General features: G+C 58.2%; 1 long non-coding RNA gene across 1 annotated transcript; it reads right to left on the bottom strand.

The window, feature by feature from the left end:
* Positions 1-567: 567 nt before the first annotated feature.
* Positions 568-1898, bottom strand: LOC143694606 (uncharacterized). Its single transcript, XR_013183175.1, has 3 exons — positions 1808-1898; positions 1324-1395; positions 568-1138 (listed from the first exon to the last, which is right to left on the bottom strand). It is a non-coding gene; the product is annotated as an uncharacterized LOC143694606 (long non-coding RNA).
* Between the last annotated feature and the right edge of the window lie 5419 nt (positions 1899-7317).

Genomic DNA, 7317 nt, shown 5'->3' on the forward strand with positions numbered 1-7317 from the left:
TTTACTTGCACAAGGCCATGGTTGTGAAGAATTTGAAGGCATGTGTTGCATGAACCTTTCTGACCATTCATGATCCATCCACTCCCAACTCTCTGAGTTGCGGAGGTTAACTGGAAACTTACAGGTAGAATTGGGCTTCGATATTGATGAATGTCTCAAATCTTTAGGCCTGGGATCATGGTTACACTCTCTTGTTAAGGTCAGCATTATAGTGGGCATTATAGCTTTGTTAGTAGTATTAATTTTGCCGTGGTTTTGCATATGCTTACAAAACATGGTGCAAAGGATGATATCTGCTGCATTTAATCAGACCATGCTTGTTCAACAGAAAAATGGGGGAAGTGTGGAGAGCTTTGTGGACAGTTGGCTAGCTGAGAAAGGTCACGTAGACATAATACCGTTGGTTAAGCAACAAGGAGACAAGTCTAGGAGTCAGCAGTCAGTGTCCAATAGTGGACAAGGGCATTGTGCCCTTGGTGCAACAACAGGATAGGGAAGAGGATCTTTTGCCAAAAATATGAAGATAGTTTCAATAGAATAACTACAAGAATGTAGAAGTAGCAACAGAATAACCATAAGAATGCAGAAGTAGGCATAGTTGGTTGATAAGTAACTAACCAATAATGAGCTCAGCTTTGCAATATGTATGAGCTTCATTAACACCAATATAAATAAGTGAGACTATCAATAAAGTTTGAGACTTGCTGATCACTCATATTGAGTGCTGCATTTCTTCTGCCAATCCAACAGGTGGAGCTGCAGCTGAAGCCCTTCCCACATTCCCAACACTCATAGGGCCATTCCCCAGTGTGGATCATCTGGTGGCGGATCAGGGTGCTGCTCTGCCTGAAGCTCTTCCCACACTCCAAGCACTTGTGGGGCTTCTCCCCATCATGAAGCTGCTCCTGGGCCACCAGCTCCGAGCTCTGGCTGAAGCTCTGTCCACCTTCCTGGCTCAGGTTGGGTCTTTCCTCTTCAGAGCACCCTGGGCTGGGTTTGGAGCCCCTCGTCCTGCAGGATCTCCAAGGTTTTTCCTCCCCATTGGATTCCTGTGCCCTGGAGTCACTCAAAACGGCCTCTTCCATGAGGTTCTGCTGTGGGGATTTCTCCTCCCTGGTCTCCATCCTCAGCTCCTTCCCTGGGGGAGGAAGGACAAGGAGAGGATGGGATTTGCCTCCATGCCAGAGGGAAGGGGAAGGAGATCCCCCCAGTGCATCCCCAGCAGGACGGGGTTGGCAGCAGGGTTGTCCTGCAGCCGGGGCCGTGCTGGGCTGGGAGATGGAGCAGGAGAGAGGGGGAAAGGGGCACTGACTTCCTCCTCACCTGCCTGGGTGTCCTGGGCCATCTTCCTCTTCCTCGCAGTCTCCTGCTCCATCTGGCCAAGGTGTGGGAATCCTGGTTTGGGGAAAAACAAGGGATCAGCATGTTGGGTTTAATGGTCCCGCTGCCCAAGTTTTGGATGGAGATGTCACTGCTCCCTCCAGCCTCGGGGGCCCGGACCCTGCTCATCCCCAGCCTCCCCCATTCCTCCAGGCTGCTGGGGATCCCCCGGCTCCGGCATCGCCCCTCTGCGCTCTCCCCACTCCAGGGCTCCCACGTTCTCCCCCAGCTCTCCCGGGGATCCCCAAACCCATCATCACTCCCCTGGCTGCAGGTACCGGGCAATCGCCACGTGGGACACCCCAAGATCCCTCCAGGGGCATTTCTGGCCCAGCTTTGGGGTCCTGCAAGATCCAAACATCCCCTGCCCTGCCAAACCACCCTGCCGGAGACCGCCCGATGGATCTGGGGTGAGCTCCCTGCTCACCTGCGGTTCCGGGGGGGCGATGCCGGGGCACCCCGGCCCGAGCGGGGGAACCGCGTGGGGTTGGTGCTGCTCCTCCTCCTGCTCCTCCTCTGTCCCTCCTCTTCCTGCTCCGCCTGCTCCTGCTCCTCCTTTCCTCTCGATCCTCCCTTTCCCTTTGCCTTTCCTTTTCCTCCTCCTCTCTCCCTCCTCTCCCTCCCGCTCCATCTCCGCTCCCAGCCCGGCCCGGGCAGTGCCGGCACCCAAAAGCAGCCGCGCTCTGCCCTGGGGGGGTTCCAAAGCGGCCCCGCCCCGCCCGGCACTGGGAGCGATCCTGGGAGCGCTGGGAACGATGGTGGGAGCACCGGGCAGGAATTAGGAGCGCTCTCCCTGCCGGTGATGCTCTTACTGGGAGCGCTGGGAACGATGGTGGGAGCACCGGGCAGGAACTGGGAGCGCTCTCCCTGCCGGTCCCGCTATTACTGGGAGCGCTGGGAACGATGGTGGGAGCAGCGGGCAGGAACTGGGACCGCTCTCCCTGCCGGTCCCGCTTTTACTGGGAGCGCTGGGAGGGGACTGGGAGCAAACAGCGCCCGGACACGGCTGCAGCCGGCGGGGGGCGGAGCCAGGCCAAAGGGCGCGGTTATGCAAATACGGGAGCGATCGCGCGCTGGGATTGGTGGGTGGGAGCAGCGCGGGGCTTCCTCGGTCACGTGAGGCCGGGGGGGCCGGAGCGTCGCGTTGGCGGCGTCCGGTGAGAGGGGACAGGGAATGGGAATGGGAATGGGGATAGGAATCGGGACCGGGAATGGGGACAGGGGCCGGGAATGGGAATAGGGAATGGGGTCAGGGACCAGGAATGGGGATAAGGAATGGGAATGGGGAATGGGAATGGGGAATGGGGACAGGGACCGGGAATGGGGTCAGGGACCGGGAATGGGGACAGGGGATGGGAATGGGGACCGGGAACGGGGAATGGGGACAGGGACCGGGAATGGGGACAGGGAATGGAGACAGGGACCGGGATTGCGGACAGGGACCGGGAATGGGAACAGGGAATGGAGACAGGGACTGGGATTGCGGACAGGGACCGGGAATGAGGATGGGGACAGGGCCAGGGACCTGAAATGGCACTGGAAATACGGTACAGGGATCAGGAATACAGGACAGGGACAGGGAATGGCATCCGGACTGGGATGGGAGCAGGACGGGAACGGGATAGGGGGGACATGGGAACGGGCCGGGGAAAGGGGAGTGACTGTGGGAATGGGGCAGCCGCTACAGGGGACACGAGGCGTTGGGATGGGGGCACATGGGGACAGTTCCGGGGCAGGGGGTCCTTGATCAGCTGTCCCAGAACCTCCTCCAGGGTCTCCCAGTGCAACTGGAGCCGCTCAGCCTGGTGTCCCCAAAGCCCTGAACAAGTCCCAAGTCTCTCCCAGGAACCCTCAAGTCCCTCACACCCAGCATCCCCCACATCCCCTGCAAGACCCCCCGTGTCCCCATCCTTGTCTTAGCTCAACGTCTTTATTTTTACCCTACTTTTAGGAGGTTTGGAAGGGCAAAGAGAAATGAAAAGAAAATCCAGGCCATGGGGTGGGGAGCCAGGAGGATATGGAGGCCCCAGCCAGGTGTCTCCTCAACAGAGATCACCAGCACCACAGATCACCAGGGCTCTGCCCACCGGGGTCACTGGGGATCATCCAGCGCGGATCCTCCCGTGGGAGATGGAGCTGGAGCAGCGCATGGAGCTCTTCCCACACTGGGCGCACTCGCAGGGCTGCCCTTGGTGGTGCCTCCGTTGGTGTTGGGTCAAAGCTGAGCCATTTGAGGTGCTCGTCCCACACCTGGGACACTCATAGGGCCTGGGACATCCCCAGGAGCAGGGCTGGGATGGGCTTTGGTGCCTGGGACATCACCAGGAGCAGGGCTGGGATGGGCTCTGGTGCCTGGGACATGCCCAGGAGTGGGGCTGGGATGGGCTCTGGTGCCTGGGACATCCCCAGCAGCAGTGGGGCTGGGATGGGCTCTGGTGCCTGGGACATCACCAGGAGCAGCGGGGCTGGGATGGGCTCTGGTGCCTGGGACATCACCAGGAGCAGCGGGGCTGGCTGTGATGCTCTCCAGTGCCTGGGCCATGCCCAGGGGTGCTGCTGGCTGGGGTTGGGTTGGTGCCTGTGCAGTGCCCAGGGCAGGGTCACAGCAGGGCAGCTCTCAGTGTCCCCAGCAAGTCACGCTGTCCAGGGCAGCCGTGCCAGGGCTCACTGCGCACACGGGGCAGGCTGGGCTGGACGGGGCTTGGGGCACAAACACCGCCCCCGGGGCTGGGCTCTGCCCCTGCCTCTGGGGCCCAGCCCCTGCCAGCAGGGCCTTGGGCAGGGCACGGGGCTGCTGCTGGCCCAGGGGGACAGGCCTTACCCCCTGCCAGCTGCTCGGGCCCCTTGGGTGCCCGTGCCACATCCCTGTGCCTCCTGTCCCTGATACTCCCTGCCACCTTCACTCCCTCCATCAAAGCCCCTCTCAACCTCTTCACTGTGACCTCTGAAAGGAAAGAAAGAATGAAGGAAAGGAAGTGTTGTCTCTTCACCCTGGTTGGATGCCAGGCACACACCATGGCTGCTCTCTCACTCTCCTCCAGAGATGGGCAGGAGGGAGAAAAATAGAAAATAGAATGAAGGCTTCATGGCTTGAGTTAAGGACTGGGACAGATCACTCAGCAAATGCCATCATGGGCAAAGCATTTTTGAAATTACAGGTATTAATTGAATTTATTTCTATCCAGATCAGGGCATGATAGTGAGAAGTAAAATAAAGCTTCAAAAACACCTTCTGCCCGATCCTCCCTCCTTCCCAGCTCTGCCTCCTCCCCCAGTGGTGCAGGGAGACAGGCACTGGGGGCTCTGCTCCGTTCATCACCCGTTGTTTCTCCTGCTGCTCAGGGAGAGGAGTCGTTCCCCTGCTGCACCGTGGGGTCCCTCCCCGAGACACTTCTCCATGAACTTCTGCAGGGTGAGTTCATCTCACGGACAGCAGCTCTTCACAAACTGCTGCAGCTGCCTCACTCTCCCATGGGCTCACAAGTCCTGCCAGGACCCTGCTCCAGCGTGGGCTCCTCTCTCCACGGCTTTGCAGGTCCCTGCCAGGTCCCTGCTCCAGCACAGGTTTCTCATGGGGTCACAGCCCCTGCTCAGGCACCCCCTGCTCCAGCACGGGCTGCTGCAGGTGCTGCAGGTGCGTCTCTGCTCTCCGGGCCCTCCAGGGGCTACAGGGGCCCAGCTGCCTCTCCAGGGGCTGCCCCAGGAAATCTCAGGGCAATCAGCTCCAGCCCCTGGAGCAGCTCCTGCCCCTCCTCCTGCCCTGCCCTGCCCTGCCCTGGGGTGTGCAGAGTTGTTCCTCTCACATGTTCTCACCCTGCTCTTCCCTGCTCACAGTTACAACTACACAATCACCCATTTTCTTTTTCTTAAATCTCTTTTCCCAAAGGTGTTACCACCATTTCTAACTGGGCCAGCCTTGGCCGGCGGCTCATCCATCCTGGAGCTGCCTGGATTTGACTCTGTGGGACGTGGAGGAGCAGCGGCTTCCAGCAGCCTCTCACAGAAGGTGCTCCTAAAGCCCCTCACCAAAACCTGGCCATGCAAACCTAGTATAAGTATGGCAGGGATTTTATTAATTCTTTCCATTATCTTTTTTTTTTTTTTTTTGCTAATTATAGTACAGTTCTTATTATTACTAGTAGTTTTAGCCTTTTTGACTCTATATTAATAGTGGCTAGAGTAGAACTGGAAACAAAGGTTCTTCATTGCAAGTAGAAGTTATAATTTTGGCAGCCTCTTGCCCTGCCCTGTTCTGTGTCATTGCTGTGTGTGAAGCTGCTGCTGCCAGGGCTCCCTATTTGCCTGGTTTGGGAAATTCGATGGCATTGCTCACACGTCAGAAAGAGAGGGCTCCTTCCATTCAAATGGATTGCCTGAGCTCTTCTAGTCCCAGTGTTGGAAGCTTGTTTTCTATCATTGTTGACTTTCTCAGCTTCTGTTACTATTTGTGATTTTATAACAAAATGTTCTCAGATGTGACTTTGCAAGATTCTCTAATCAGATTCAGTTTTTTTTTGCTCTTGGATTTCTTAATGGTGTGTCAGAGCTGAAGGCAGCATTTTGGGTGGGAAGCCTTCAGTGGGAGCTGGGATTGCCTCAGCAGCAGCTGGTTGTGCAGATGTGAGCAGAGATAACCGAGATGCCATGAAGGGAATGTTGTGCCCGGCGGAAGCCCGCAGTGCCCGGCTGGAGGGAGCTGCGCTGGGAGCTGCAGGTTGTGCCGGGGCCGGGCAGTGGCCGGAGCCCCGGCCAGGGGCCGGCGATGGACACTGACCCTGGGCCGGGCAGGGGCTCGGGGCCCTGCGGCGCCGGGCGCTCGGTGCTCGCTCACAGCGGGGCTGTGCGGGAGCCGGAGCAGCGAGAGAGCCCGGGCCGAGCATCAGCCCCGGGGCGGGCACGGCTGGGAGGGGACCCAGCCCGGGGGTCCCGCAGAGCCTCCCTGCTCCAGAGCCGCAGCTGCGGCAGCACCGGGGGCAGCTGCCGGGACCTTTGGGGCACGGAGGAGCCGCGGGCGGGCGTTCCAAGGGCTCCTTCGGGGTAGGATTTTGTCCCGGTGCGGGGCAATTCCCGGGGCTGGGCGGGCTGGGGCCGCTGCCGAGCGCCGCCGCCTTTGCCCGGAGCCCCTGGGCAGAGCTCTCTGCTCGGGGCTGTGAAAAACCACGTTCACTCTCCTGTGAAGATTTAGAGTTTAATAAAGGACAAAGGGAGACAAGGACCACGGAGCAAAGGTTATTACGGCCGGCTGCATCTTGGCACTGAACCAAGTCCCGCTGTTATCTTCGGGGATAGCCCTTCAATACCTTTTCCTGACATCAACCTGTTGCATATCCATAGACCCTTGTGCATCGTAAACTTTTTCCCAAACTAGTTTCCATATTCCAAGAACTGTTTAGCATGGCTCCTCCTCGGTTCCACCTTTTTACAGCATGCGTATTCCTGGTTGTGGTTTTACTCCTTTTTTATTATCACCTTCAGTTTTGGCCCCGGCCCACGCTGCCTTCAGACGGTGAGTGCTGATAGTTGGCACATCTGCAGCAGGTGTCCTCATCCCACGTTCATTGGATGTTACCCCATCCAAGCAGGCATTTTAACACAAGCATACTTATATCAGCTATTTCACTACTATGTCTAAGCTTAATTAACAACAGAAATAAAAACTGTATCTTTATAACAAAGTTATTTTAACACCACACATAAAATCCACGTGAATATTTGTGAAAAGCCAATATTGCAATATGTATCTATAACAGGGCCGAGGGCCGGGCGCCCCTCGGCGGCTCTGGTCCGGCGGAATTTTGGGGGTCCCGGTGTTGGTGCCGGCAGAGCCCCGGCGCTGGGCCGGGGGGTGCGTGGGACCCTCCCAGGGGGGCTTGGGCTGCCCGGGGCAGGCGCTGCATCCTCAGCCCGGAGCCACGGGGGGATCGCCCGGGACCGGCG

Source organism: Agelaius phoeniceus, chromosome 8, assembly GCF_051311805.1.
Source record: "Agelaius phoeniceus isolate bAgePho1 chromosome 8, bAgePho1.hap1, whole genome shotgun sequence".
Taxonomy (NCBI): Eukaryota; Metazoa; Chordata; class Aves; order Passeriformes; family Icteridae; genus Agelaius; species Agelaius phoeniceus.